Raw genomic sequence first — 18,394 nt, 5'->3', positions numbered from 1 at the left:
TACAGTAATGGACCATGCTCCCTCCAGAGGCTCTAAGGGGCAATCTGTTTTTTGCCTCTTTCAGCTTTTGTTGCCATTTGTTGCCGACTGGCATTTCTTGGCTTATAGTTGCATCACTCCATCTCTGCCTCTGTAGTCACATTGTGTCCTCCATTTCTGTGTGTTTCCCTCTGTTGCTACCTTACAAAAATACATGTCATTGCATTTAGGGCCCTTTCAGATCTTTAATCACATCTGCAAAGTTTTTTTTTTTTTTTTTGTTTTTTGTTTTTTGTTTTTTGTTTTGTTTTTGTTTTTCCCTAGAGGGTAAATTCATAGATTCTAGGGATTAGAACATGTATATCTTTTTTGGGGGGTGGGGTCATTATTCAACCTATCATAACTTCAAAGGCAAGTAAACTTCCTCCTCTAATCTTCTGTAGCTCTTTATCTTTAATGATCCTGGCCACTTTTTAATGACCCCCCCTTAGCTAGAAATTAGATTAACTGGACAAAATTTGAAACAAAGAGATTGAATAAAAAGTTTAGAGTCAAGGAAAATAAAAATGATATATTTATGATTATAATGATTATAATTTAAGATATTATACTCAATGTCAGAAAAAATTGTGATAGACTTTACTGCACATGGGCTATAGTGCCATATATGTTTGGGTATTGAAACTATCAGTGGTGGGAAAACACATAGTATGGGATATATGGATATGTGGAATTTATGGAAAATTCCAATGAGAAACTCACAGGTGGACTTGAAGGGTTCTGGAGCATGGCATAATATGCAGCAGAGATACATATAAATTTTGAAAAGCAGCTTTGTGCATATGCAGATCCCTGAGAGAGATGGAGTGCCTGACATTGAGATACTACGTGATATTGTACCCACAACTGTCCTTCACAAACTGATTTGTTGGTTAGCCATGTTATGAGTTTGGGCAAGCTCAGCAACAGTCCATTATAGGGATAAAGTGGTACATTCGGGAGTGAACACAAGCAAGACCAGAGGGCACAAATAAGCTGCATGACCAGGTAGCCTGGATTCCCCTGCCCAAGTGCCTCTCCCTCAGCTCATGCCTCAGTAGGTGATCCCTTAAGATCAACTAGTGAAGGAAAAATAAGGCCACATTTGGTTCATGTATGAATTGGTTTGATATTGTTGAACCATAGCCCTAATTGGGTGGCCTTAAAAGCTAAGTAAGAGGATATCTTCCTAATGGTCAGAGCCTTGGGAGATGCATCTGGTACTCCACTTTGTTTAGCAAGAGAAATAATCCAAGGTTAGAATACACATGGATTGAGGAATAGTGGTGATTAGCCTGGCTGGTTGGTCAATGGCCTGGAAAGGACAAAAATTGTTAGATTGGGGATAAGGAATTCTGAGATAGAGGCATGAGAATGAGCATATTAGAATAGACAAGAAGGGTGAAGAACTTTGGATTGCGTAGTAACACCCTCCAGAAAGCATCTAACACAGAAGAGGCACTGAACAACCAGGTAGACTAAAACCATGTCTAGTTGTTGACAGCCAGCCTCTGTCATTGCAACCTGCCACCACAGTGAAGTCACAATTGGTAAACAAATGAATTAGTGAAGGTAGCAGTGATGGAGGAGGCTAAGCATGGGCTTAACAACATGGACTCTAAATTACGAAGGCTAAAATGGCTACTGCTGTTCCTGAATACCCAATCCACATTCAGACACCAATGCTGAGTATAATGCCATCCCTTGAAGAGACTCATCAGTCACTTGGTATCAGAATGACTACATTGGGTCCCTTCTACCATAAAAGGGCCAGAGACACAGATTCCTCTTGACAGTAATAGATATATATTATGGTCATAGGTTTGCTTTTCCTGTCTGCAGAGCCTCAGCTTGCACCAGTATCATAAGGCTTACAGAATGTTTGCTCTTACAGCATGGGACTGCACTTTACTTCAAAGGAGATACCTCAGTATGTATATGACCATGGGATCCCAGCTTATATCACATTCTACACCATTCAGAAGCTGCTGGTATGATGCAATAATGGGGAAGTCTATTGAATGAACAGCCTGTAGAAGGCATTGCTGAAGAGGCAGATCAGAGGTAATACCCTGTGAATTTGGTTGCCATCCTCTTAGAGATCAGTGATATGGTCCTCAGTAGGTAGAATATATAGGCCCAGAAATCAAGGAATGGACACAGTATTGGCTCTACCCACTGTCATTCCCAATAATATGCTTGTGGAATTTCCATCTCAGCAACTCTGGGCTCTGAGGATTTAGGAGTTTTGGTTTTCAATGGGGAATATTTCTGCCAAGGGACATAGCCAGAGTTCAAATGAATAATTAGCTGTGGCTGCTACCTGCTCTTCAGACTACTTGTTGCAAGAAGACATGGCATGGGAAACCATTGAGACCTTAAGGCAAGTATCTGGATCATGCCACCAGACAAGTCATGGAGATCAGCAGGCATGCCAACTGAAGGTGAGAGTAATCTAAAATGGATAGTAAATGAAGGTAGTATCACTTATAACCCAAGACTAGCTGCAGTGATGTGGGCTATAGTTTTTCCCATTAATCTCCCCGAGAAGAGAAGTTCATTGGAATCCTGAAGTTGCTTCCAGAATTTGAAGTAGATCCAAGTAGCATACGGGTTGGACTGTGGTGGACACTGTGATGTACCACCCAGCTATCCCCCTCCAGGAATGAAGAACTTACTCCCCCCAGCTCCTGGAAGTGCTGCCAGCAGAAAATGCTCAGCAGTCAGCCTCCACTTGGATTGCATAGGCTGTAGGATCCATCTCACCCAAGGTCATACTTCCTTTCTGGGTTTGCATAGATTCAGTGACTGATTGACATAGACGTCTAAGTGCTCAAATTCTTTGCACCAATTCAGCATAACTCTGAAGGATCATCCTATCTTTAAAACTCCTTGTAGAATCAATTGCAGCCTCCTTTGGTACTGCATCCCATATCAGCCTCTTTCTTTGCTTACTCCTGCTCTTTCCCTGCTCTCTTCCAAGGGTTGATTATAAGAGCACTTCTTACTAATACCCCTAATATAGTACAGATCTGCTTTCTAAGGAATTTAACTTTTACCATTTCTGGCCCCTCAGCTTAGTGTTAATAGGACCCTGCTATAAAAATGGGATAGGCAGGATAAGACCGCTAAGCTAGAGGTCATTGGATTAATTCTGCCACTAACTAGCTTTTTGACCTTGGGTACACTCTTTAACTTCTCTTATTCATACAAGTTTTTTTTTGTTTGTTTTTTTTTTTGTTTTTTTGTTTAACTGTACCTCCCAAGCCATGGTGATTTTTATAGCACCTTAGGAACTACTGGACACTCACTTTGAGTTCAGTTAGGACAGAAACCATGATAGATATTTAAACATGGAATTTAATATTAAGAATCATGAATTTGACATAAAGCTAAAGAAAACTGAAATGGTGGGGGGGGGGGGCGCCTAGGTGGCTCAGTCGATTAAGCCTCTGACTTCAGCTCGGGTCATGATCTTGCAGTTCGTGGGTTCAAGCCCCTCATCAGGCTCTGTGCTGACAGCTCAGAGCCTGGAGTCTGCTTTGGATACTGTGTCTCCCTCTCTTTCTGCCCCTCCTCTGCTCACGCTCTGTCTCTCTGTCTCTCTCAAAAATAAACATTAAAATTAAAAAAAAAAAGAAAAAACTGAAATGGGAGAGGAGAATACTAAAGCATCATAACTACCACTACTAAGCTTTGAGCAACTAAAATAAGAGGTTTGAAATGACTCAGAAGCTTAGAAAAGAGGCCCTGTGGACCTGAGCCCCAGACACTCTGAGGAGTGCTAATAACCCTGGGGCAGGAAGACTCAATAAAACTGGTTCAGCAAGACTGGTTTGGTTGGAAGAACTGCAAACTACACTCAGATGTTGCTATGCAAGGATGTTGCTGATGGCTGAGGTAGGTTGGGACAATGCTAACAAAAATGACATACCTAGGAAGCCTCAAGGAAACAAACAGGAAACAGACAGAGGAACAAATTGATTCTTCCTCCTTTAAGATTACTTTTCAGCAGAGTACAATGTAGAGCCAGCTGGCAAAGCAGAAATGGTTCCAGTCCTGGCATCAGAAAGTGGAGTGTAGTGGTCTGGGTTTTGGAGGTAAGAGGCAATAGCCTAATAAGGGGCACAATCTCTAAGAGATTTTTGAGATTTGATACTGTACTTGTCTGCCTTAAAGACTTGTACAGGGTTATCAAGTAAAGTTCTTTATGGTTTCCCTTTTTTTTTTTTTTTTTGGTATGTTTTCTTTATATGTACCTTGATTCAGAGAATAAATAACTTGTTTTAGATTTTTGTTCTTCCATTTTATTGCCTTAATTAATGGATGTACCAATTTTAGTCTTGTTCTTGTTTTGATATTTTGTTGTTATATTTTTTGTTTACAAGAATGAAAAATAATCCCATTATTCTGTTAGATATTTTTAATAAATAAGGGCTTTTGAGTTCCCCCAAATAGTGTAATTATCTTGATTACAAGTTAGAGCATTTGGCCTACTTTTCCAAGTTAATCTTTCAAATTTTAATTGTTTCCACACACTAAATTTTATTTAGTTTTTTAATTTTTTCTTTGAATAGTGAATCTGGGTTCTAAAAACATTCTCCAGACTATGGAGAACTAACTGGTCCTCTGTTAGAATAGCTTTTTTTAGGCTAAGCTACTGCTTGACTTCCAAACTTGGTTAAGCATTCTTATTCTTTCCCCTTTAACATGGCTTAATATGCTACTCTTTAATGTGAAAACATTATTTGCTTACAAACAAGGAGTTCTCATGAAAGTAGACTTTATATAAAATGTGGTATTAAACTTTCAGTAGGAAATGGTCAATAAATAGAAAATATTAAAAATGAAGTGTTCAAGGGGCGCCTGGGTGGCTCAGTAGGTTGAGTGTCTGACTTCGGTTCAGGCTGTGATCTCACAGTTCGTTAGTTGGAGCCTTCCATTGGGTTCTGTGTTGACAGCTCAGAGCCTGGAGCCTGCTTTGGATTCTGTGTCACCCTCTCTCTCTCTGCCTCTCCCCTGCTCGTGCTGTGTCTCTGTCTCTCAAAAATAAATAAACATTTAAAAAAAAAGAATAATCAATAAAACACTTTTATTTTCTGTATAAAATACAGGTGATGGTCCAAAAATACACATTCTCTAGGATCCAACTTGTGAAAATGGGTTCTGGTTAAGCTTAATGGAAGGAAGTACCTGTGCCAGACCCCCACATACTGCAAATTCTTTTCCTTAGGTAAATTTATAAATACCTTCACATGTTTGCTGAAAGTCCACCCTGAACAGAGCAGTTCATATACTGGATCCTTTCATCCTCATTTTGGGAAATCACTGTTCTTGAGACATGTTCAAATGATTCATTACTTTTATGACTACAGGTGTCCTTTTTCAAACAGGTCTCCAAGGATAAGATTGTTTAGTTCTCTTTGAATTCCTAGCTTTATTAAGCTGCCATCTATAGTCAGAGGACATTGGGAAATGTTAGAATTAGCTTTTAAAAAGTGATTAGGGTTACCATAGTCCCTAATACTCTGATATTCCAAACTCATTTATTAACCTACTAGGGAGTTCTTGTCAAGGCAGTTGGAAGTTGGCTTTAACTTATCTAGTTGCCGCCTGATTATTAGTTCATGTTGAACTGGTTTGTTTATCTGAACATATCTAACATATATTAAGCCTGTATGGAATAAAGCTCATACAGTGTAGTTTAGCCTAAAATAACCTATTGGCTGGTAATTGTTAGAAGTTTCACTATTTGTATAAATATTAGAGGTGGTGTCTTCTAGTACTTAACACATGCCCTGTTTATAGTCACTGGAGCAATTATTTAGTTTGTGAATAAACAGAACCCCTCTCTTGGGTTTTTTCCTTATGGTTCCTGCTCTGGGCATTTTCCTACCTAACTCAGGGTAGGTGGATAAAAGAAAGTGAGATGAAATAAAAACTGTTATTTTTATTGTTGTTTTTATTTTATTAGCTCAGATAAACTATTTCATAAGAGTTTTAAGGCATTACATTGAAGGTCCTGGCTTATCTAAGGATTTTTTTCCCCACCATTTTCAGTATTTCTCTAGATCACTGACAATAGATTTCAATGATCTCAACATTAGTTTCTTAAATGTTAAGATAGATTATGATTTATGGTGTTTAAGGTATTTTAGGACTAAATTTTTAAGGAAAACTATTTTTTATTTTTATTTATTTTTCTTTTAACTTTTAAATGTTTATTTATTTTGAGAGTGAGCACGAGTGGGGTAGAGGCAGAAAGAGAAGGGGACAGAGGATCTGGAGTGGGCTCCATGATATGGGGCTTGAACTCACCAACTGTGAGATCATGTCTGAGCCGAAATTGGACACTTATCTGACTGAGCCACCCAGGTGCCCCCATTTTTATTTTTAAAAGTACATTCTGAAAAAAAAAATCTGAATATAGAATTTCATGTTAAACTTTTTCAGCAATTTCTTTTTCAATATTCATTTTTAAATTTGAATTTATTTATGAATGATTCTTAGCAGAGTCTGCTAATTATCCCCAGTGCCCATTCTTCCCTTTTTTCTTTTATCAATAGAAGCTGCTGATTTCCAACTGAGCACATGGTCCCTAAGCTAGAGATTATATTTCCCAGCCTGTTAGAACTAGATGTGGGTACATGTCTAAATTTTTACCTATGGAGTGTGAGTAGAAATTATAAATGCACCTTCTGAGTCTTGTCTTTTAAAAATTGAGTATGCAGATCCTTCTTTTATTCCATTCTTCCATAGACTGGACCTTAACTGTCATGGTAGTGAGCTAGCTTCAACCACACAGATAAAGGTGATTCTCTGAAGGAAATGTCTGAAAAATAATGTGGAAGGGCCCTGGTCCCTGGGTGACATCAAGGAGCAGGCTGCCTTCCCATTTTATTCCACCTGTCTAGCTCTGAATGTTACATGAGAGAGCAATAAACTTCTGCTGTATTAGGGGGTCTTTTGTTACAAAAGATTACTTCTTAACCTAATTAATATATACAGGATTTTACGTGAATATTTTTCTGATTATTTGGAGCTTCAAAGGAGGCTCTAGAGGTCAAGGCTCATAGATGCTAATTATCTTCATTCTAAACTTAAGCATTACCCATTTATGTGAGATTGGAAAGGGGGGCTTCCAAAGCTCAGTTCTGCTCTCATTAACCTGTTACTTACCTCCTTTCTGTGTAAAAGGAGACTGGATATTATTGAAGACTGAAAGATGGAAGCCTATAATTGAGTATTTCTTGGCAGAGAGAGGTCAGTGTTTTCTAATGTTTCCTCCCCTACCTTTCCAAGAAGAAAATGGTGCTGGCCTCTACCTCAAGACAAATGATAGGACCTTAAATAGGTACAATTACAGAACTTCACATGGGGCACTGGAAATTTAGGGGATATAGGGGCTGTCAGCTCTCTCACTCCTAAGAGTCTTAAGTCAAGACTGGCTGGAGGGGCCTACTGGGAAAAAAGCAAATGGAGAGGGTTGTATTGAGATCATCCAATGCTTCCACAATTTGGTTGGGCAACCCTCAAAGAGGTTAAAGAATTTTGCTCATTTATAGTGGGTGACTAAGTGTAAAGTTTTTATAGACACTTGTGTCATACCAGGGGGTTTCCTTGTGGTCACTACCTGTTGAGCATGAGCTTCAGGATAAATTCTGCAGTGTCATATTCATGAGTTATGCATTAGGTTTTACCAAGGACAGTGAAACTTACAAGGTGAATTACTCCGAGTCTACTCAGGAAACAGGAAACATATAAATTATTTTAATTTAGAGAATTTTATATAAAGAACTATTTACCAGGTACTAGAGAACAGATATCCTCCCTAAGTCTGGGGATACAAGAAGGAAATTTGTCAATATTTTTAAATCTGAGAGGCTTGGAGGAAGGATTTTAAAAGCTGGGAGTCAGATTTCTAAGGATGAGTCATTGCCTGATTATTGTTGGTACTTCAGGAATATGGATGCTGCACTGAGAACTCTGGGAGGGCCACTGGCCATCTGGCACTGGTATCGCTGAGGGGCACAATGAAGGTGGTTTTGGGAGTGAAACTGCAGCTTACTGCTGCTTTAGGATCAACTGTTTGTCAGGGGTAAAGTGTCATTGCTGGGTGACACTGACAGAAATAGGAAGAATACAGGAAGGGGCAAGAACTTTTCCCCTCTTCCTTTTTTCTTACCTCCTTTAAGTGATCCTATTGAGAGAATACAACAGGGAGCCAGGTGTTCCTTTTAGATATGATTTTGTTTTGAATGATCCTAGACCAACATACCAACCATGAGTTCCATATTTTGTCTTCAGGATTCACACATTTCTATCAGCAGTTGTAGGGGAGTACAGTCACTTCCCAGATGCATCCCTGTCTATTCTGCCATAATGTACTTTATTTTTTTAAAGTTTGTTTATTTATTTTTTGGGGAGATGGGCAGAGGAGGAGCAGAAAGAGAGGGAGATAGAGAGAATCCCAAGCAGGGTCTGCACTGTCAGCACGGAGTCTGAACACAAGAACTGGGAGATCATGACCTGAGCCAAAACCAAGAGTCAGACACTTAACTGAATGAACCACCCAGGAACCCCTCTGCCATTATCTACTTAAGTTTTCTCAGGACCAAGTCATTTAATAGATGATGTTGTTCCCGCTGCAGGGAATATATGTGAAGTTTTATAATTCTTGTTTTCTTTAAGTTACTCCTTCTAGGCTTGGGTGAAATGGTGAAGTGAAGATAATACACACAGTCTCTCTGCAGAGGGTTGAAATTATAGCTTTCTTCATGGAAATCTTCTGTACATATACTTTTGTAATTCCCATCAACAAAATCCTTTATAGCCTTGGTAAAGGTGAATTGTCTATCCATTTCTCAGCCACCTATTTGGTCTCTACCTCTGCTTTTCAAACCTCTAATGTAGAATGTGTATCATGAATATATGGTTAATATTTTAATAGCTTTAAATAGCTGGCATTTAAAACTTAATTTTGGTGAAGTACTTTTTGTTTTTTTTTTGATATTGCATGGTTGATAATGTTTATTTGCTTTTAAAGGGTCTTTTGAATAATGATCATTCTAATTTAACTTTTACTCAGACACATTAGCTTACTAATCTGAATCTTTCATCATTTTTGTTACTTTGATTTAATCTTTAAGAATTTTAACAGTTATAATTCAGAAATATATGACAATGTTTATTATTATAGTTCTCTTACTGACTTAAATTTTATAAATGTGTGTGTCTGTCTACCTACCTTCTAGAATTCCAACTGAATCTTTTAAAAATAGTTTCCATTTCTATGTAGAACTTCCTTATATGTTTACTTATCAGGTCTTTTTCTTAGGTATTTGAAGATATTTGTCACAGCCTCTTTAATGTCTTTTTTTGCTACTTCCAACATCTGGGACATTTTGAGACATTTTTCTATTGACTCCTTTTTATCTTAATATGGGCCAGGTTTTATTTTCTTAAATGTAACATTTAAAAAAAATTTATACTGGACATTGTGGATAACAGGTTGTAGGGATTCTGTGTTGTCTTCCTTTGGGTGTTGAGTATCTTTTCTCTGACAAATTAAATTTTCCAGTTAAATTACTAGAAAATCCTTTTATCTGTTAGAATTTTGATTTGTTAATGTAGGTCTATTTCTGTCTTGTCCTTAGTCCTAGGATTTGTCACTTCTTTTAGGGTCTGGATTTTACTGTTAAGGAATATCTTTTTGGGAGTTGCATCTGAGTACCTGAAGAACTCTGCAAGATTTTCATTCCCTCTGGCCTGAATACAACAGTTTCCATTTTTGTGCAACTTCTCTTTTTTTTTTCCATTCAACTCTCAGCAATTACTGTCTTTGACCTCATGGAATCTCAGTTTGAAATGCTTGGTTTGCATGTTGGCCAGAGCCTTGAAGAAACTCTTATTCATACTTCTATGTAACCCCCTTATCACAAGTCTCTCCTCTGTGAATCATGCCCCATTACACCTAGTTGGTTCAAAACCTCAGCCACCAATCTTTGCCTTGGCATCTCAGTCAGACAGATAACTTTCTACTAGAGCTCTTCCTCACTGCACTATAGTGCAGAAAGAGTCCTAAAGCTCCTCTGATATGTTTCTCTTTTATACCATCAGCTGGTCAAATTTATAAAAGCAGTAAATCATATATTTTGCCCAATTTTGTAATTGTTTATAGCAGAGGTTAAGTCCAATGCTAGTTTCTATACCATGGCCAAAAGTAGAAGTCCATGCTTGTGCAAATCCTTTCTATAATTATCTTTTTTCCCCACTCAAAATTTGATTGCTAAATAACCGTATAAAATCTTGTAAAGCTTTTTTTTTAAATTTATTCTTCTTTTACAAAAGGTAGAAGAGAAGGAACAACTTTCCAAGTGATTTTATGAAGCCAGTATTCTCTGATACCAAAACCAGATAAAGACATTATAAGAAAAGAAAACCACAGACCAATATCTTTGTGAATGTGGAGTCAAAATTTCCTCAACATGTTAACAAACTGAATTTAGCAAACATATAAAAAGGATTGTACACTTTAATAAATGGGGTTTATTCCAGGAATGCAAAGCTGATTCAGCATATAAAAACCAGTCAGTATAATAGACCATATTAATAAGATATACATAATAAAGACCTGTGATCACTTCAGAAGGTACAGAAAAAGCATTTGAAGAAAATCCAGCACCTCATCATATTAGAAATACAGGAAACTTCTTCAACCTTATAAAGGGTATCTATGAAAAATACAAGGCTAACATCTCAATTAGTGGTGAAAGACTGATAATTTTACTCCTAAGATTAGGAACAAGATAGAGATGTCCACTTTAATCACTTCTGTTTGCCATTGTACTGAAGGAACAAGCTAGGACAATTAGATAAGAAAAAGAAATATAATTAATCTAGATCGGAAAGAAAGAAATAAAATCTGTATTCACAGATGACATAATGTTGTATATAGAAAATCCTAAGGAATGCACACACATACAAATTATCAGAATTTATTAATGAGTTCAAGGGTGCAGTATAAATGATCAATATGAAAAACCATATCCTATATCTATCTGTTCATTTAGCAGTAAATAATTCAAAAATGAAATTAAGACAGTTTTATTTATTGTAACATAAACAAAGATAAATATTTAGGGATAAATTTAACAAAATAAATGTAAGATTTTTACACTGAAAACTACAAAACATTGAAAAAATGAAAAAAGACCTAAATAAATACAAATACAGGGATGGGAAGACTTAATATTGATAAGATGGAAATCCTTTCTAAATTGATCAAGAGAGTCAGTGCAATCCCTTTTAAAATCCAAAATGACTGTTCTTTTGTTTTTTGTGGTTTTTTTGCTAGAATTGACAGGATGATTTTCAAATTCTTATGGAAAGTAAAGGAACCCAGAATAGTCAAACAATGTTGAAAAAGAAATGGTTGGAGCAGAGATACTTCTTAATTTCAAAACTTACCTCAAGGTAATAGTTGTGAAAATGGTATGAGTGATGATGAAGTTTTGGGGTGGTGGTGGGGTTTGGAGCCAAAGGCCAAGAAAGAATTCTTGAAGATGTCTTTGGCACAAAAAGATGATTTTATGAAAGTACAGGGACAGGACCTGTGCTGGGCAGAAAGAGCTGCACTGGGGCTGTGAAGAATGGTTATATACTATGGATTTGGGGGAGGTAAAGTCAAAAGGGAGGCCTCCAGGAGGACTTTGATATGCTAAAGAGGACTCCTAAAATACCTGAGGCCTTCCTATTGTCAAGCTAGGGTGGTTATTCCTCTAGTAAGGCATAAACATTAGGACAGTAGGGGGTTCCTGTAGAAATGTTATACCCTGTATTTGCCTCTGTATTTGCCTCAAGTCAATGGGCTGTAGGTTATAAGGAAATTTAATTTTACCTGCCATTTCCTTCTTGCCTCTGTTCCCCACATCACTATGTTAGGGCTCCAGGAAACTGAGTCTATAGGTTTCTGGAGATTAGGTTATTGATAAGATTGCCTTTTTCTTGTAATTTACTATGATATTTGTAAACTGATGGAGACTCATGTTCTGTATGACTGTGATTCTCTATCCATTAACCATTTGTTTTCATTCCTTTCGTTTGTTCTTGGGCAGCCAAGAGTGCCTGAGGAATATCACACATATCCCATCTTGGGGGAGGGAGGTGGGTGTGCTACCTTGTGCTTTGCCCTCACCTTGTATTATGCTCCCTCATCATGAGACTGTGTGAAGATTGATGTCGTAGAATTGAGAATCCAGAAGTGTGCTGGGACAAGTGGATATTTACATGTAAACAATGAAGTTGGACCCCTACCTCACATTACATACAAAAATGTAACTCAAAATGTATCAAAGACCTAGATATAAGAGCTCAAACTCTGAAATTGTTAGAAAAAAACAGACATAAACCTTTGAAACCTCGGATTACATAATTGTTTCCTAGGTATGACACTAAAAGCACAGTGTAAAGGAAAAACATAAATTGGATTTCATAAAAATTTTACACTAATATTAATAGTAGCATTTCTTATAATAGTCAAAAGATGGATACAATCCAAATATTCATCACCTGACTCTTGGATAAATAAAATGTGTTAATATCCATACTATATAATATCCATACTATTGATGAGGGAGCATAAGGCAAGCTGAGGGCAAAGTACAAGCTAGCGCACCTCCCTCCCCCCAGATGGGATAGGTGTGATATTCCTCAGGCACTCCTGGCTGCCCAGGAGGGGGAGGGGCTGGAGATGGAATTCAATCGACAACTGGCCAGTGATTTAGTTAGCAATGCCTACAATATGAAATCTCCATTAAAAACCCCTAAATGGATAGAGTTCGGAGAGTTTCCAGGTTCGAAGCACATCAATGTTCTGAGTGTGGCATCCCTGAGAGTGCTTTGAAGCTTTGTGCCAGTGCTCCTCCTCCATACCTTGTTCTATGGATTTCTTCCATTTGGCAGTTTCTGAATTGTATCCTTTATAATAAACCAGAAAATGTAAGTAATTTTTTTTTATTTCTGTTAACTATTTTAGTGAATTATTGAATGTGATAGGTTGTGGGAACCTCTGAATTTGTAGTTGGCTAGAAAGAACTGTAGATAGGCTGAGCACCCAGTTTGCAGCCAGCATCTGACATAGAGATGGTCTTGTGTGACTGGGCTCATAACCTGTGGGGTCTGCACTAACTCTGGGAGTTTGTGTCAGAATTGAGTTGATTGTTGGACACCCAGTTGATGTTGGAGAATTTATTGTTGGTATGGAGAAAACTCCGCATAGTTGGTGTCAAAAATGTCAGGAGAAAACCACGCGTTTCTTTTGGGGATGGTGAAAATGCTCTGGAATCACATAGAGGTGATAATTGTGTAACTTTTAGAATATAATAAAAGGCAATGAACTGTACACTTAAAACAAAAATTACTCTGCCTTGTCATTCACAACACAGTCCGTCGTGTACAGAGCAGTCACCAACCTGCTTATTCCCCTCATGTCCTCTTGTTTTAAGGACCTGTAAGGACCAGTTGACACCTAGCCTGGCTGTTCCCAGGCCTTGGGTTCTATGGCCAAGCCAGACAAATACTTCTAGCTCCTTGTGTGAGATGAGGTAGTGGTATAATTTCCCCCAGGTCCCAGGCTCTCCAGACACAGCTCTGTGGGTATAACCATCCTTTTCCCGTTCTTGACATCCAAAAAAAGAAATAAAAATTTTACTGCTTTGAGGATGCAGAAGACAACCTGAAAGAACCAACAGTCAAAGCTGGAATAATTTCAGCAACGAAATAAATAGCAATAGTATTGAATTATAACCCCCAAAATAAAATAGGTATCTGTGAGTCCATACTAACACAAATAAATAATTGAATAGATAAGTAAAATGGAGGACAAGAGATAAATCTCTTACAAATGAATTCCAAATAATAAATATAAAAATAATGAGGGAAATAGAAAATCATAGCACAGCACAGCACAGTAATGATTCCTATAAGCAAATCTGATGAATGCTAAAGTTAAGGGGTAACACTTTAAGGAGAAGTAGGATATTTGCATTGCTTGAAAGTATCTGTTCCCAAAATTTATTAATTATTTTGATGACTTAACATCCCAGAGGTCTCGAGGTTCAGTTCCTGAGTTTGAGCCCTACATCTGGCTCTCTGCTGTTGGTGCAGATGGGCTTCTTCAGATCCTCTGATCCCCTCTCTTTCTGCCCCTTACCTGCTTGAGTGAAGGTCTGTGTGGGTTCTCTCTCTCTCTCTCAAAAATAAATTAACATTAAAAAAAAAATAAAGCAAGCCTAAATAGAGGAATATTCTGAAAGTACCATACAAGTACTTTTCAAAAGTATCAAGGTCATGAAAAACAAAGAAAGACTAAGGAATTCACAGATATTGGAGGAGACTAAGTAGACAACCATACTTGTTTTGTATCCTAGTTTGGATCCTGGAACAAAAAAAGAGCGTTACTGGAAAACTGGTGAAATGTGAATTTTAGTTAATAGTGTTGCACCAATTTTTACTTCCTAGTTTTGATAGATTTATCATGCTTATATGTTAAGATTGGGAGGTTAAAGGAAGCTGTACCTTCTTTATAATATTTCTGTAAATATAAAATTATTTCAAACTAAAGTTTTAAATATTACTATAATTTGCATGCTCTGAATTTCCTTATTCTTTATTGGGTAAATCTCTCATAAATAATCCTCTTAAGGGGCACTTGGGTGGCTCAGTTAGTTAAACAGCTATGTCTTAATCTCAGCCCAGGTCTTGATCTCAGGGTTGTGAGGTCAAGCCCTGTGTTGGGCTCCATGCTGGGTGTGGAGCCTACTTTGGAGAAAAAAAAAAAAAAAAGAAAAAAGAAAAAAAGAAGCCTTTTAAAAATAATATGTGAGTGATCCTGAATTCTGTGGGCTATTTATTATTGTTATTTAAAAGAATAGTCTTTACAATCCTGATCAAACTAATTATTGTATTTTAAAACTTGTGACAAAATATTTTTGTTTCCATGATTCCCAAATATCATATTGGTTGAACAATTTGAATGTTAGAGTTCTTGATCCATGAAATAATTTGAACATATATTTAAATTCATGTGTGATATTTCAATTTATTTTAATTTAAAATATAATGTAGATTATTTTGCCTTTCAATAATGATAAAAATCAGATTAAACTAATGTTATGCTATGAGAGTTAATGTTTATTTACATTTTGTATTCTACCAATTTCCAAAAGGTTCTTGAATTAGGTTACAGTAAAAACACACATATAGTTATTTAAAAGCCCTGTTTTAAAAAAAATATTTAAGGATGTAGAAAGGTAATTGTTACATTAAAAATAGTTACACAGTTTCTACAATATTATCATAGTTTTGTTAGAATAAATATATAACCTGGAAGAACATATACCAAAATTTTAAGAGGAGTGATCCTCTGAGTTGTGGTATTTAAAATTTGTCTTTTCTCTTTTTTGCATTTTCAAAGTATGTACAATGTATGTAATTACTTTTGCAGTCAGTAAAACATAGTAAATATTAAAAACATGCATGCATACATACAATAGGATAGTTAAAGACTGATTTGAGCACAGAGAAAAGAAAGTAAATACATTATGTTTTCCTGAATAAATGAACCTAAAATTTACAACGTTTGTTTACTTCCTGGGTTTTGTAAAAACAGCTACAAATTGTTCATGCTTAGTGTTTTAATTTATATACATACATGTTCAAACAGATACAAATCTCACAAATGTCTCCATTAGTACAATAGAGTCATGCCATATATTTAGGGCAGTGAATTCTCAGTCCTCTAAGAAATTTTATTTTGAATATTTTAATATATGACTGGCTGTTATATTGTACAATCACACCCCATTTAGGCAGTATTTTAGAGATAATGTAGACTTTAAAAAATAACTGAAGCTTCAATATATAAGTATCAAAGCTTTTGTTTTAGTTTTTTAGAATGAGAATATTTGTACTATGCTTGATGGACTTCCCTGACTTAAATCCTATTTAAATCTCAAATATCATACTAATCTGTGATGCATTGACACATTGTTGAGTATGTTGTGTTATCATTCATTAAAATTGAAAGGCTTCAGATTGTTTAGAAAAACCAAAAAGAAAATAAAATCTGGTCTACTCTTCTACTTCTCACTGGCTATTGTGTCCACATATAATACCATGATGTGGTTTACTTAATTGTTGGAGTCTATGTGTAATTCTTCTTATCTTGTCATTTAAAGTTCATGAATTTCATGACAGGCTTTCAGACATTTTTTCTTAAGCCAACTTTTAGTACAAGATTAGAGATTATCAAAGGTCTGACCTAAGTGGAGGCATTATTGTGTTTTTATAGCTACTTTGTTCTTCTTTAAAAAAAAAAAAAACTGAATAACTTGAGACTAGTGCTTTTTTGTGATCTGGAAAAAAATATTTATATTTTACAAGTCTTTATTGCAGACACTTTAGTTGAAGTACATGTAGTGAAGCCTTTTATTTATTAGACATCATACTTGGCTTTTCCATGATAAGGTACTTACTTCTATTGTGGACATGGTAACTGCACCTATTCTATAAGGTTTAGAGGGGATTAAATTAATTGTAAATGTAAAGTGTTAAACACACCACCTTGGGCATAACAAGTGCACAAGGATTATTATGTGAGAGAGAAAGAGAATCTGAAAGGAAGTCAGTGTGGATGGAGAGTGAGACAGAATGCTATGCCATTGGAGGAGGAAAAGTAGACAAGGGCCAGCTCAGACTGTGTTAGAATTTTGGACTTTATTCTGGGCTAGGGTAGGAAACACTGAAGGGTTTTAAGCAGGTGTGACATAGTCACAGTTGCTTTTGAGAAGAATGTACAGGCTGCTGTTTGGAGACTGGGAAACAGAGGAGCCAAGGTACATGGTCTTTCCCTTGGGCTGTATGTTTATGATTTAAACATCTTTGATTTAAACCAATGTTTTAAAATCCTTCCCATGAATACACAGTTAGAATCTTAGCTTCTTAACTTTTATTTTCACATATTCATAGCACACTTGCAAGCCATGCAACAACTTTGTTTTTCTTTTTCTTTTTTTTTTCTTTCTTTTTAAAATTTTAAGTAATCTTTACACCCAAGTGGAGCTCAAACCCACAACCCTGATATCAAGAGTTGCATGCTCCTGGGACACCTGGGTGGCTCAGTTGGTTAAGTGGTTAAGCATCTGACTCTTGATTCTGCTGAGGTCATGATCTCAAAGTTTGTGGGATTGAGCCCTGTGTAGGGTTCTGTGCTGACATCCTCTCTCTCCCCCTTTTTCTTCCCCTCGCCCCCCCCCCCCCCGCAAAGAAAGAAAGAAAGAAAGAAAGAAAGAAAGAAAGAAAAAGAAAGAAACTTGGAAAAAAAAAAAAGAGTTGTGTGCTCCACCAATTGAGCCAGCCAGGAGCCCCTGTTGTTGACATTTTTTGAACAAACTTGTCATTGTAGGGCCACACACATTTGGTAAAGATACCCAGGATGCCAACAAGCAGACCGGTCTTTCATGTGGCTCTGCAGTATGATGCATGCTACTTTTGATTTCCTTTTTCTGGACCCCTAGAGTCTCAGGTAATGCCTGCCTTTCACATGGAAGCTTTGTTTCCTCTCCATGTTTTTATTACTGTAGCTCCCAGAAATGACAACACTGTAACATAGGTGCTACCATTTGTCTATTCCCCACCCATATTGGATTTTTTTTTTCCTTCCTCGGATTGTCAGAGTCTGTATAAAAGCACTCTAGATAGCTATCAGATATTTAGAATTAGCAACAGCATTGGGACCTATTAAGATTCTTGATTCAAACACTTGGTTCATTGCTGGCATCTATGTGATAGCATCTCACTACTGCCTTACTCTACATGCAAGTCCTAACTAACTGATCTGCATCTGACTGCAGCTGCTATAAACACCATCTTTGCTTTTACCATCTTTTGGTGTACAACCCTTGGCTTCTTGTAGCCTTGGCTTCTTGTTCTACTTCATGCCTGATCTGGTCCCTCCCATTCTCTCTTCACTTTATCTAATTTACCTCGTTTTATTGTTGCCCACTTTCAGGGTGATCATATCCAGGTCATCCTGAATATCTTTCTTCAGGGGTAAACATATAGGGAGAAATACTCATTGGTAAAATAATGTGGTGTCTGAGATTTGCCTTTATTTTTTTTAAGTTATTTATTTATACTGAAAGAGAGAGAGAGAGAGAGAGAGAGAGAGAATGAGTGGGGGAAGGGCAGAGAGGGGGGAGCTAGAACCCGAAGCAGGCTCTGTGCCGCCAATGCAGAGCCCAATTCAGGGCTCAAACCCACGAACCATGAGATCATGACCTGAGCAGAAATCAAGAGTGTGAAGCCCAACCAACTG

General features: G+C 37.0%; 1 long non-coding RNA gene across 1 annotated transcript in view; it reads left to right on the top strand.

Annotated features, from left to right (window-relative positions):
* The window catches only part of LOC128778281 (uncharacterized), a 151,264-nt gene that overhangs the window by 1,864 nt on the left and 131,006 nt on the right, over positions 1 to 18,394 (top strand). The window contains exon 2 of the long non-coding RNA XR_008423791.1: positions 1,913 to 2,082. This is a non-coding gene — a long non-coding RNA (uncharacterized LOC128778281). The remainder of the gene's footprint in view (positions 1 to 1,912; positions 2,083 to 18,394) is intronic.

Source organism: Panthera pardus, unplaced genomic scaffold, assembly GCF_024362965.1.
Source record: "Panthera pardus isolate Hobbes unplaced genomic scaffold, ASM2436296v1 HiC_scaffold_2, whole genome shotgun sequence".
NCBI classification, from domain to species: domain Eukaryota; kingdom Metazoa; phylum Chordata; class Mammalia; order Carnivora; family Felidae; genus Panthera; species Panthera pardus.
The sequence above is the reverse complement of the archived record's forward strand: the minus strand, read 5'-3'. Positions and strand labels throughout refer to the sequence as shown.